Genomic DNA, 14906 nt, shown 5'->3' with positions numbered 1-14906 from the left:
TCTTGTCTCAAACTTACCCAGCAAAATAAGGCAATTTTTTATTTTTTTTTATGAAGTTTTATCAAGTAGTTTTTTTTTTTATTTTGTATTTATTTTTTACTATTTTTTTTTTCAATTTGGCTTCAATAATGCTATAGTTTGGTGAAATTTTCGACAAATGAATTATTTTCAAACAATTTTTTATTTGTTTTAACTTATGTTAATTTTTTTTCTTCCTGGTGAAATAATGCAGTTAGTAAGTAATAAATTAATTTTTTAACTTTGTGTGATCACAATTGATTGACTTTCATCTTTTATTTTTGTATGTTTAACACAAAAGTTATTTTCAACTTTGTTTCAATTTAGGCTCAATTTAGGCAAATGTTGTTGTGAACTTATCATGTCTTTTTTCAGTCGTAGTAAAATTGTTGTATTTTATATTTAAAAATTCACCTTCTTTTCTCTCAACTCTCAACTCATCACTTAAATGCCAGTTAATACCTTTTTGGAATATACATTTTTTAAATTTTATCTTTATTTTATGCAACGTATATTGAATACATGTGTAAAATTGATGAATTTCAAAATAATTTAATTTCATTTTCACTAACTATTTTACCTTTGTTTCCTTATTTTCATTACTTTTGTCAATATTTCAATTTCGACCATTTTATTCTATTTTAAGGAATTTCGATCATTTTGTTTTTTTTTTCAATTGATTGCATTTGCTTGGTTTGGATTAATCTGTTCAAGGTGTGGCTAGCGTTATGTTAAGTCGCTGCACTCAAAATTAACCTTTTGATAATGTTCCGTTGATGCGGGATTTCGAAATCCGGAAAACAAAACGCTTAATCTATCTCTTTTGAAACCGCCGCAGTCAATCGAAATCCATCTCAAAGAAAAGATTCTAAATGGGGGAAAATTTTCCACTCCAATAATTTTCGAAACGCAAAACTTCCAGACCAGTTTTTGGATGTCAATTCGAATCTGTCCAATTTAGGCTTGTATGCCAACCCAAGTTTTGGCAGCAAGGTCGAAACGACCCCTAGTGAGAGTACGTGACACTGTCATTCGTTTGCGCCACCCACACTCACCCAGGGGATGTCTGAAGATGTTTAGGTTTTATTTTGTTTTTTTTTTCGGTGGAAAAATGTAAAAAACCTCGTTTGAGGTGAGAGGTTTCATTGTTTTTCGTTTCGATTTTGGCTTAACACAAGTCGTTAAAAAAGGGGTTACTTTTAATGCTAGCATAAAGCGCAATTCAATGATAGCCCCCAGGGTCGTGGATTTTTGTGTTGAGAGAGAGAACCTTCGTAATAAAAATATTTCCAAAAGAAATAAATTTGTGTTAACACATTTCGATCCCTCCGAGTAGAATGACGGTACATACGAAGGAAATGCCACCGAAAGAAAGAAAGGATGCGTCTCCTCAGTCAGTGAAGGGTGGCCTCAAGGGCTTATGGAAAGTACATGTTTGAGGCTGTCAGAAGCTCAGAAGCTGTCAATTCGTGTTTTCAAAAAGGCCCTGAAGTTGTTGCGCAGCGAACCGCGAATTCCCGGGAAGAAGTGGGTAGCACCTTCCTAATGGAATCCCATCAGTCAAGATGCTCCCAACTTCGCCCTCCTGCCAGCCAAGTATCTTACATGGGGATTTAGGACCAAGATACATGTACCTACCACCTAAAGACGCCCTCACGACGCGACGAGTCAATAAGGGTATCTAAGCAGAGAATACTCACTTGCTCATCACTACTAGCAGCACCAGGACATTGTAGTAGGCGTGGCGCCAACCCGAAAAAAAAACACGTTACTTCCAATCAAATCCACAATGTGTGTCTTAGTCGTCCTGTCAAAGAAAAAAGAAAAGAAAAAGTAAGCCAAGAATGAAATAAAAGCGATAGGAAAGAATAGAAAAAAAACTCGTTTGGCGAAATTGCCAATCGAAGGAGGCTTGGCCGAATTATTGGTTGGCTTGCTTGTTTGGTGGATGGTAACAAATTGCAGTTGGCAGCACAGCGATAAATCTTTCGTTGATTACCGAGTAGGACGCGCTGTAGGCTTTGATCGAAATTGGTGGGGTATAAGGGGACAAAATATCGGAAGAAAAATTTTATGATAGCTTGTTATGCTAAGTTATTTTATTTTTTATTTAAAAAAAAATTTAAATTTAATTTATCTCGAAACTTACTTTCGAAGCTAAAACAACTTACAAACATAATTAAAAAAGCGCCCGCAAATTGCATTGTTGGGAAGTCTAAAGTTCATATACAAAAATATGCTCATATACTTGTGATCTTAGTTTTGTCTTACTCTTTTACGTGGAAAAGAAATTTGCCATAAGTTATCAATAAGTCATTCAAATTCAATTGGCAAATCATCTCTATTGGGGAATCTAGGCCACCTTTAATTTTGGTTTTTATTTACATTTTCATAACTTCAAATAAATAATTCATTCCTGAAAAGTTTTCTTACGCCTAATGAAGAGTTATGAAAAATATTCTGTCAATTTTATTCAACGCGATATAGACGAACACGAAGCCTATATAAGGATTTTTTTCCAAAACGTTCGCGAGCTAGGTTTTTGAAACTATTCGATCATAAACAACTGTCTTTTTTATTTCCTCATCTGAAACTGCTAAAAAATAATGTAATGAATTATGAAATGAAACTCATAAACTTAGCATTTTAATTGGTCGACTTGAATTCAGTGGCCCACAATTCCCCACCATTTTTAAAAATCCGAAAAATATTACTATTTTTTCAACACTCAGAATAAAAAGAAAATAATTTATTAAAAAAAATCAAAAAATTGCCTAATGATACGTAAGAGATGTAGAGAACCAAATTTTTTTTTAATTTTATCTTGTACTAGCTGACCCAGTGTGCTTTGCTACCCCTTTTATGGAAAAAGTTAGGTTCGTTAAAATTATTATTATTGAAATAAATTTCTTTTTAAATTAAATTTCAACATTATTCAAAAGCGTACTAAATATGACATCTGAGTATCTAGATTGTCTTGAGTCTCAACGTAACTTGGAGGTTTGCAGGAAAGGTTGCATAAATCACAGAAAAATCTTTAATTTCACAGAATTTTGAGCAAATTCTTCATTACAGCATATGTGTCATAGAATTTTGGATATATTTGTAAATTTCCAAAATAACAGATTTCATGTCAACATAAATTTTGGATTTTAAACTTTGTTTTGGTAGAATTATGTTAAAATTGGTGATGTTTTTTAATTTTTCTTTAGTAAAATGTTTCAAACTTACGCTGTTTTCATCACAGAAAACCATCAAAAAATTTCTGGGTTTAATCACAGACAAACAAATTTAATTTGCAAAAACAGAGAATTTTTTTTTAGAAAAAAATTAAGGGATCTTAAATACAATAAATAAACCCTTAAAATTTCAAAGAAATCGCCTTTTTTGAAGCGGGAGGAGTATTTGAATACAGGCAAATTTGTACGTAATCAAAAAGTGTTCCAAACTTCATGAAAACACAAAGTCTTTCGTTTTGTAATTTTTTTTTAATTATTAGTTTATTTCAATCGACTCAAACCTTTTAGTATTACGGAGCCAAGGTTTCTTTTTACATCAATTGCTTAAATTTACGTCACAGATTTATTTTTCACACTATGTTTCGTTTGATGGTTGATTATTGGTTGTATGTAGACTGGTTCAAGTATTTACAGTTCATTATTGTAAAACTAATACAGCCAAAAAGAAAGAAAAAGAGGAAAAAAGATTCTTATACGCGGAGATCGATAGATTTTAGATTAAGATATATTTCGAACATTAGTTTTTTTAATTATTTGTATGATACATTTTTTGAATTTGTGAATCTTCATTTATGAAAATGGGAAGCGTCCATCAATACAATATATCATCAAGTTTTGTTAAAACGTTTTTGTTAATTCATTAATTCATCTCATAATGACAAAACACTTGCGTTTATCAATTGTAAACAAAAATCCTTCGAGGATTGAAAAAAAAAGTGTTGTATGGGAACCACCTCCGCACCCATTTTTTTTTTTTTTTTAGTAGGGAAGAATGACCCTGGCAGTTAAACTCCCTTGAGAAAAAAAAAACCCCTATTTTTTTAGGATGCAGAGGGGTTCGAAAGTATTACTAAAACCATTCCAGGTATTGAAAACGGCTACATACAAAATTTCATGTTTATCGGTTCTGTAGTTTCCGAAATAATTTTGAAATGTGTCAAATTTTTGTTAATTTTGTATCGGAGCCTTCCGTTTATGAACTCAAAGGATTTTGAAAGTATTTTAGAATCCATTCCCGGTCTTGAACACGTCTTCACACCAAATTTCACGTTGCTTGGTTCAGTAGTTTCCGAAAATTGTTCAAATTGTGACATATTTTTAGTAATTTTGTATGGGAGCCCCACCCCCCCCCCCACCCTTCTTTAAGTCGGAGCAGTTTGAAAGTATTTTAGAAACCATCTTCGACCCCAAAAACTCTTACATACAAAATTTCACATTGATCGGTTCAGTGGTTTTCGAGTCTATAGGGAACAGGTAGACGACAAACATTGGAAATTTTGCTTATAATTGCCCCTTTCAAATAACTGCCAATACGTTGGATTGTTGAAAATTTGTAATCAGTTGTTATTTGTGAAATTTAGCTCATCAATCAATCATCAATCATTCAGAAACAAGCATTAGGTACACAATAATAAATTGAATATATTTATTATCATAATGCAAACGTCAATCCATGCAAATCTACAAACATAACCGCAACGTTTAAGATGTTTATGCAAAAAATCACATAAAAAAGTTTGATCTCACATGATTCTTTCAAAGAAAACATGTCTGCAAAATATATTCCTCATATAGCACTTGAAGATAGATTTAATTTTGAAAATTGATCTCTAAAATGGATAAACTTCACAAAAAACTTCAGATCAATCGGAAAATATATATAATATTTCTAGCACTACACAGTATTTAAAAAGGAGTTTTCAAAATCAATTTTTAGAAACAAAAACTTGGAAAAAAGGCCAGCGATCAGGAGTTGCTGATTTGCAGCTCTAGTCAAACATATATGGAGATTAAATGAAATTGATAATCCTATAAATTCCCAATTTCTTAATGCATAAAGATTTCACGAAAAATATCGTTTCCTGATTTTCTGATGAATTCTTAATTGTTATACGATGGTCAAGACAAATTAAAAAAAAAAAAAAAAAACTGAGTTCTATAAGTTCTTGTAAGTATCTCAAGTATACACCTAATTTTGGTACTTTCAATAAATGATTTTTTCTTAATTTATTTATTTGCCGATTTAACTGATACGTGAATAAAAACTTTAGCAATGCTAATAAATGAAAAATGAATAGGAAATTCTCGTAACCGTCAGAAGATACTCTTTTGGTAATAATTAGGTGAAAATCGGGTGTTGTAGACTTAATTTCGAGGGGGAAAATTATATAAAACAGAAGGCATATATGTTTGTTTGTTCGAGCAGGAGTTTTTATTGAGGTAACGAATTACGACGATATTTGGCATACATTCTAAAATTTGTAATAGCAGTGGTGGTAGCATGCTTTTTATCACGAAATTTGGTCATATCTCTAAGAGGAGAGCAATTTTCGATTCAAAATCTGAAATTCGAAAGTCATGGCATCCATTTTCCAGCGAAATTTCCTTTCCTTTGATGGGTTTGTTTCTCGTGTCCATGGGCCATGTAGCACACGCATGCACGTAGTTTTGTTCACCGTTCGAAGAATAATGATCGTCAAATTTTGAAAAGTGAAATATATTGATTGGAATTTTCCCTGCTGATTAAAAGTTTAACAAGAGGAACAGATATGGTTTCAAGATGGAATGTCAGATGAGTGGATTTCTTTTTTACCTAAACCAACTATCAAAATAAAAAAAAACGATTCTAAATTATGTTGATACCAGCAATAAGTTGTCCTAAATAATCAAAAATATCGTTTTATTGGACATCAGAAACAAATCCTTGCAGATAATTTTGTAATTGAATTAGCTTGCAAACAAAATTCTGAATTTAACACTCCTGCGGAAGATTTTTGTTAAAGTAAAGTGAAAACGTTTAATTTTAAGAAATAATTATCAGTAATTATGAAATTTTACCTTTATTTTAATTTGTTTGAAATTTTCTGTCTAAATTTATTTTATCAAAAATAGGAATGTACACGTTAAATAAAAACACATTCCACACATTTTTGTTTAAATATGCAGGTAATCTGTCAAATACGGTTTCATCCTTTGCATCAAGAAAGTGTATTTTGATTGAATTGATTGTTAGATAAGATTTCATCCAAATAATTTCACATGCAGGTTTTAGTAAAACAGATACAATACAGAATTAATGATGCCAAAATTAAGTTGAATATAGCATTTTCAACACATTACATCAAAGTTTCAAAAAGACCTGGTGACCGAAAACTTTGTTTAGTCATCATCATAGAATTCTTGGGCTTCTTTGAATTTGACCATCGAATAAAAACTTAAGGTGTCAGAAAAATCTTTATGGTGGTGGCGATTGAAAACATGTTTGATGGTTTCACTGGTTTTATTATTGGAAAAGATAATTCTTTCAACATTCCTTCATTTAATTTTTTATTTATCTATAAACTAATTATTTTGCAGATTTTAAATATTAGAAATACGAATTAAGAGTTCAATAAAAAAAATCCAACGCTTGAGAAAATTATTGAAAATATTAAAGTTGCATGTTTCATACTTTATTTGGTTCTAAACTTTTACTTTAGCAAAGCATCAAAATTGTCATTTTCGAAAATTCTAAAAATTTTCATAAAAAAAAATCGGTGTGCAGCCGTATTAAAGTTTGTTTTTCACACTCTTAACCAGGGGTGGCCAAGTTTTAGTGCTGAGACTTGCTTGCGGGCCACACAACAAATTTTCTTTAGTACTCAATGCAAAAAAAAACAGTGGTTTACCTAAAGTATAAATTTAGCAAATATTTTGATATATGTTTTAAAAATAAAGATTTTCGAGATTTAGTACAGATTTTACCAGTTCTTCTTAATTTGATCAAATCATTAATTTAAAAGAGTTAAATATACTTTTAACGAGCTAACAGACAAGATAATATCTTCCAATTCATACTCAATACATGGTTTATGAATTAAATTAAATTTCCTCGAAAATACTTCACACACAGCGTCTTTAGAGATTTTAAACTTTCTGAGCTTAGTCATCCCATAAGGATCACTCTGCAGAACGAGATTGTTCATAACAAAATTCCTTTCCTAAGCTTTTCGCATCTGAGATGAAATTTTCTTACGCTCTTCAATTATAATAGTAAAAAATAATATCAAAAGAACTCTTTCGTGTTATGTTCTTGTGTTGTTCTTTGGAAACTTTCAAAATTTGCTCATACCTAATCTAAAAGTTTGAAATTTCAATACGTGTTTGCCAAGTACATACAATTTGTAAAATGTTATGAACATTGAAGAATATAAAAAGGTTTCACTTCTGCTTAATATAGTCGTTTTTTTTTAATGATGCAGAAGGAAAACATTCAACTCTGAAAAAAGCTTCGCGGGCCGCAAAAAGACAGTCGCAGGCCAAAAGTAGCCCACGGGCCATGGTTTGGCCACCCATGCTCTAAACTATTATTTGGAGAATAAGTGCGAACATGCATGACCTTTGATTTTAAAGCTATTGAGACGAAATGTGATGATCTAAATACAGGGCCGGCTGTAGGAAGAACCGGGGATGTTTTAGTGACTTATTTTTTCTATCATATTTTTGCTCAAACAAAGCATGAATAAAAAAAAATTAACATTAACAGTAATTTTTTTTATATAAAATAGTAGATATTCTATGAAAATATATCTTAAAATATTACAAACTGTAAATTTGCTTAGTTTGTAAAATGAAAACCTTAGTAACAAAATAGTGAATCTATTTTCATTGATGATAAAATCTTTGAACTTAGTCAAGTCTCTGGTGGATTTGGTTGGTATGGTTTGTCTTAGAAATTTTCCTATGTTCAAATCAAATAAGTTACGAGACTCTTGTGCAAATAAAAAAATAAAAAAATTACCATCAATGAAACGAATCAAATTTTCGAAAGTATGAGATTAAAACATGTTTAGACGCTTGATCCAATTTTAGAGTTTTAGTATTGAGTTATAATTGTAATTAATGTGAAATAATACACCAAGAGAAGATGAAATTTCTAGCAGTTTTTAACGTGAAGATTTAATTTTTTTTGTCAGCAAATATTTTTCATTAAAAATATATTCAATTATTTAAATCCTGTGAATGACTTTTTTTAAAATTAAAACCAGTTTATTTCATTAAACAATACTTTGAGAATAATCACAAAATCTTCTTTATGATTTTCCGATGTGATTGTATACACAACTGACATTGATTAAAAATTGTAATTTTTTATTCATTTCAATAACGAAACAGACATCTCGATATTTTTATCGTTCAAAAACGTTTTTAGTAAGATTTCTGAATTCACACAAAAAAAAACATTTCTGAAACGTAATTCAGTCAGAATATTAATTTAATCAGAATATCAAATATGGGCCAAGGATGATCTGTGAATCTGAATTGAAATATGATTTTCGAATGATTAATCTGATATTGAGTCAATCCTGGATAGTCATTTTAATGCTTTGTTATATTTGAATTTTGCATAAGTTTAAAAACTACGAATCTGAATATGAATCAGGATTTTGGCATCAGTCCTGTGTAAAGATTTTTACTCTTAAATGATATAACCCCAGAAAAAACAAGCAGAAAAACAGAAAAAGAATCAAAATTTATGAAGCATTTGATTTTTCTCAGGACACCTTAACTCAGCCTTCTTCAGAAGACAAATATAGCCGATCAATTTAATCATACCCAAGCAAACATAAATTCGCATTAGAAACGATGGCTCAAGTCGTTAATAATCGTATTGCAAATCGTTATTCCAACCGAATAACTGAAACATTGCTATCTCCTGCGCGGGTTTAAAGTGAGAAAACAGTCTTGTTGCCAAAAATGATATCATATTTCAGGGTAACAGCTGCAAAAATTGACTATTTGCTCCCATTTCGATGCCTTGTCTGTCAGCAAGCATCAGGGTAAATTAAAGATGATTTGGTAGATTCCTGATTTAGCGCAATGCTTTTCAATTTGTATGGGAAATTGTATGGATGAAATTTTTTTTACACCTTATATAATCCAGAAAATTTGAATAGGCTTGAAATGAAGAAGAAGCTTAGCATTTCATGAAAAAATTTATAACTATTTCAACGTGAAATATCGAAAATTTTTGAAAAGTACTTAAAAATGGTATGGATTACTGGCTAACTCTTTCAGTAATTTCATGAAATTTTTTTTCCAAGGTTATATACATTTTTTTAAATTTATTCATTTACGGGATCGCTTGATACATAAATTAACAAATTTATTGGCTATGCAAAACAAAAAAATTATTTCCATCCTACGGTTTTAACAGTGAAAAACGCTTAAATTTTATGAATGTTTTTTGAAAATAAATATCTGTTTAACATCGAATATCTTTTCTGGAGTAAAGCTTGATTTGTAATTTCTTTACAAGAAATGTACTGCAAAAGCCAAGAAATATTTTCATTTAGAGTTTCATTTTTTTTTAACTTTCAGTATAATTGAAAATTTTTGTTTTCCCATACAATTCCCATACAAAATAGAAAAAACCGTGGCGCTGATTTAGAACCGAATCAATTGCTTTCAAATTTTTTGTAGCTATTTTTGGCAATAGAAAACAACAACAAAAATTTATGGCAGGTGTAAAAAATTTTAAATTTGAAATTTTTATACCACGCTGAAAATCTAGTATACAAAGAAGTGATCGAATAACGGTCAGTTCATACAGTTTTTATTGCTTTAGCCAGAAGAATGTTGTAATTGTGTAATGTTTAATGTTGCCTCAATTTTGATTATATGAAAAGGGTAACAAACTTGTTGTGAAATAGATGTAAAAAAAATTAAACTGGGGACAGAATGATTCATTTTTCTTACTGAGGATAATAATCATCATATAAGAGGGTGTTTGTTTTGGGGGAAAATGTCAATTCGAGCATAACAATCAAAGTGTTCGAACGCATTATTAGGTTTTAAGTTGTTAGTCCTTTTTTAATGGTTTGAAAAAATATGCCTAATTATGAAATTACCAAGGTCGAGTGTTTAGCGTGGTAAAACGTTGGTCTACTGATGGCATGTGTTCGATTCCCTTCTTGGTACTGAGTGACAAGACAGGTTAAGACAGAGTATGTAAAAAAATCAAAACTTAAAGACAAGAAACTATTGTTTTCAATTTACATTTTATGCTAATTTAAGCAAGGCTGGGTGAACTCAGCTAGTGAAAAAAGTTATTTATTGCAAATTTCAATACTCGATCAATGATTTGGCAACATTACACTCGAGCCACTTCAAAATATTTAATAAACATATTATGAAGATTAAAACGAAAACTAATGTGTCGAAAACGAACGTGAATTGATTTAAACTGCTTGAAATTGTGACAGTTTTTAACAAAATCTTCTTTGGTACATTAAACTGCTGAAGTAGTACTTACCTAAAACAGTCATCAAGACCTTATACTACCGTTGTAAATCAGACTCGACAGAAGAGTTTGTTGTTTGGGATTTTTTTTTGAAGTTTATGACAGCTGGATTGTTTTTATGCCTGATTTTATGCAACGCCATAAAAAATTTGAAAAGAATCTCTTAAATTAAAAAAAAAAACTGAAATTTATTTTAATTCCTCAATACTACCAATTTTCGGATTAATGAATTTCTTAAGCACTGTCGTCTCCTTGAGGTTCTATGAACTGATTTCCACGAATTTTAATTTCGATGAAACTCTAGATTGCTAAAAATGTCAAAAGTTCATGACCCCAGTGCTTACGCCGATCGATTTACGAGAAACCAACCCCCATTTCCAGATAAGCTCAAAACTTTTCGGCTGTCAGTTGTCAAGTTTTTCTCCACTTTTGTTGTTGGTTGAGCAAATAAATTGACACGCACCTCTCCGTCCTGAAGCTCAACAACTTTCAAAATGAAGCGAGAGAGTCTATGACAAACGGCTGCTGGTTGGGATCCACGATTGAACTATCTTTCATTTTGACCGACCACCCACCCATTTTTTCCACCCTGCCCACAAACCACTCGACAAGATAATCCCTTAGGTTTAAAAGTTGTTCGATGCCTCTCTACCCCGAGAAGGTTGAAATAGGAATAAGTTGCTCTGAACCTGAATCTAATTTGCAAAGATGAGAGTGCACTCGGTATTTGTGCAGTTATATCGTGCGCCACCAGGAAGCTTGGATAGTGAAAAGTTTTCCTCTACCCGAGTTGCATACAAGAAGGAAGAGGATTTCTAGTTGTTGCCAGAAGATAATATTTTTCTCCCACATTATGCAGAAGCAACTCTCGAAACTAACCAAGTGCCTCGCGAAAAAAGTTTTCCCATCTTTCGTCGCCATAACAACTTGTCAGAGAAAAGGAGAGAAGAAAAAAAAACGGGAAAGTCGGTGCTAAAATCAACGCCTTCTCAGGTCAATTCCTTCTGGTTATGATAACCGGCAAGCAGCTTGGAAATGGATTGCTTTGGTCGAGAAAAAAAATCGATGTGACCTGCAAACAAAAAATCAATCTCCTGGCAAATCAATCAAACAAACCACTTAGCCCCGCAATCGAAGAAGGCCATCTGTCACGAACGGGCGCCATCCATTTGATTCGAATACTAGGGCACTGGACTAGGCCCTACTAACTTGTGAAAACAAGCGACGCGGATGGAGACCTGTTGTAGTCGTGCTAGGTTTTATCCTTGGTAATCACGTGCCCATAACCTCAACTTTATCACCGGCCAAACGGAAAAGGCCAAAAACCAATTTTGTGCGTAGCGTTTTACTTTTCGTTTCATTTGTAGGTGGACATGAAAGAGAGCTAGGGTTCACGGGTTTTCACTCTCCCCTTTGGGTGGATAATTCCTCCGTGCGTTGGATTGCGTGATGTAAGTTATGACCTTTTCCAGACGGTCAAAACGATTTTGGCACCCACCCAAACGGTTTTTTGTATCAATATTTCCATTTTTTTTTTATATCAAGCATGGAAACACATTTCTTCAGGTGCAAAAAAAAATGTTCAAAAGCTGTAATTAAATCAATTGGAAGCTGTCAAAATTGTCAAAATTGTCAAAATGGTCCAAATTGTCAAAATTGTCAAAAATCGTCAAAATTGTCAAAATTGTCAAAATTGTCAAAATTGTCAAAATTGTCAAAATTGTCAAAATTGTCAAAATTGTCAAAATTGTCAAAATTGTCAAAATTGTCAAAATTGTCAAAATTGTCAAAATTGTCAAAATTGTCAAAATTGTCAAAATTGTCAAAATTGTCAAAATTGTCAAAATTGTCAAAATTGTCAAAATTGTCAAAATTGTCAAAATTGTCAAAATTGTCAAAATTGTCAAAATTGTCAAAATTGTCAAAATTGTCAAAATTGTCAAAATTGTCAAAATTGTCAAAATTGTCAAAATTGTCAAAACTGTGAAAATTGTCAAAATTGTCAAAATTGTGAAAATTGTGAAAATTGTGAAAATTGTGAAAATTGTGAAAATTGTGAAAATTGTCAAAATTGTCAAAATTGTCAAAATTGTCAAAATTGTCAAAATTGTCAAAATTGTCAAAATTGTCAAAATTGTCAAAATTGTCAAAATTGTCAAAATTGTCAAAATTGTCAAAATTGTCAAAATTGTCAAAATTGTCAAAATTGTCAAAATTGTCAAAATTGTCAAAATTGTCAAAATTGTCAAAATTGTCAAAATTGTCAAAATTGTCAAATTTGTCAAAATTGTCAAAATTGTCAAAATTGTCAAAATTTTCAAAATTGTCAAAATCGTCAAAATTGTCAAAATTGTCAAAATTGTCAAAATTGTCAAAATTGTCAAAATTGTCAAAATTGTCAAAATTGTCAAAATTGTCAAAATTGTCAAAATTGTCAAAATTGTCAAAATTGTCAAAATTGTCAAAATTGTCAAAATTGTCAAAATTGTCAAAATTGTCAAAATTGTCAAAATTGTCAAAATTGTCAAAATTGTCAAAATTGTCAAAATTGTCAAAATTGTCAAAATTGTCAAAATTGTCAAAATTGTCAAAATTGTCAAAATTGTCAAAATTGTCAAAATTGTCAAAACTGTCAAAATTGTCAAAATTTATAATCGTTGTGGGAAAGCACTGAGATTGGTGAGTAATTGAAGCCGAATGTATTGATGAAGTATCATTTGGAGATCTAGCGAATACCTTTTGGCCTCGAAATAAGTCCAACAATTTTCCAATGTAACTTGTAGGCATTTCTGTTTTTTTATAAGAGTAAGATGATCGTACACTACTGGTTCTATATTTAAAGTAACATATTAATCTATATTTGGAACCATATGTTAGCTAACCATCATTAGAAGTGAAGTACAAATTGATAACATTCTTTTCGGATACACCAGAATCATTCCAACCGTGATTATCTCACAGTCGATTTTTTTTGTATCGTCCCGCTACACTTCCTCGATAATTTAACATTTTACGTTAATCTCTAAACAGAGCAGTAAGAACGAAATAAAAAATAAATTCAAACGACCGAATACAACCAGATTTTATTCAAATGTGTTTTTTCATTATGTCACATTAGTCAGACCCCGGAAACATGGGTGTAAAATTTTTGAAAACCCGTAAAGCTTTGGCAATCACAGCTTCGACTTGCTTTATCTGCTCTAATCAAATCGAACCTGTGAGTTTAATCGATAACGAAACCACGAACGAAGCTATAAAGGTGGCTTATCGCCTTCAAATTCGGTCAGTTGGGTAATTTTTAATCGCGAAGTGGCAATGTTATTAAATTTGATGGGACAATTTCTATTGCTGGGCCTTCTATTGGCCTCGGTTGTTTTTGGTGAAATCCGTGAAGAGACCATCCAGATGCGGGTCAATCACTTCAACCCTCGCCAGCGGGACACTTTTTCGATGCGTTTTTTCGTCAATGATGAGCACGCTTATCCTAGAGGACCGATTTTCCTGGTTGTGGGGTCTTCAGGCCCAGCGAATCTTCGGCTTTTGCGAGAAGGGCTGTTCTACGACATTGCCTATCTGGAGGGAGCCTACATGATTGCTACGGAGATGCGATACAATGGAGAGAGTTTACCAGTCAGGTAAGCTACGATTTGTGGTTCAATAGGTATTTGTGAATTTTCTAAGAATGTCCCATACCTTACAGTGATGCCTCAACGGAAAATTTGGATTATTTGACCGTTGATCAAGTTCTGGCAGATTTGGTGGAGTTAGTTCATCACTTCAGACATAACGTTGTGAGGAATCCGAACGCAAAAATTATTCTGATGGGAACCGGATTGGGAGGAGCCATTGCCAGCTACTTCCGCATGCAGTTTCCACATCTTTCTACTGGTGCCTGGGTTTCCAGCAGCAACGTTGAAGCCAACTTGGAGTTCAGAGGGTTCCTTGAGAGTCTTGGGGACACTATTCACGAATTCGGAGGAAGCGACTGTTACGGAACCATCTTCAGCAGTTTTCACGTAGCTCAAAACCTGATTGCCTTGGGCTATTCGGAGCTGTTGACTGAAATGTTTAACCTGTGTGACCCGCTTAACATCGAGGATCGATTTGACGTATCCACGTTCCTTCTAACGCTTAGAAACGACATCGAACTGAGCATCGTCCTTGGGATTGACACATCAGCTACTACGGCAATGTGCGAACAAATTGAAGGCTCAGACTTCTCGAATAGCTTACTAGCCCTACAGAATTATTTCCTGAGGTATCATGAACCTGGTTCCTGTATCAACGCGACCTTCAGCAGCTTCTACGAACGCTTCGTGTCCACGGACTTCGATCATCCCATGCTTCAGGTGGGCTTCCGGCAGCAA

At 32.4% G+C, this 14906-nt stretch overlaps 1 protein-coding gene across 9 annotated transcripts in view; it reads left to right on the top strand.

The window, feature by feature from the left end:
* LOC129758333 (G protein-activated inward rectifier potassium channel 3-like) overlaps positions 1–14906 on the top strand; it is a 425862-nt gene that overhangs the window by 271247 nt on the left and 139709 nt on the right. The window lies entirely within an intron of this gene.

The sequence above is a fragment of the Uranotaenia lowii genome, chromosome 3 (assembly GCF_029784155.1).
Source record: "Uranotaenia lowii strain MFRU-FL chromosome 3, ASM2978415v1, whole genome shotgun sequence".
In the NCBI taxonomy this organism is placed as follows: domain Eukaryota; kingdom Metazoa; phylum Arthropoda; class Insecta; order Diptera; family Culicidae; genus Uranotaenia; species Uranotaenia lowii.
Note: the sequence above shows the minus strand (reverse complement) of the source record. Positions and strands in the feature narration are given on the sequence as shown.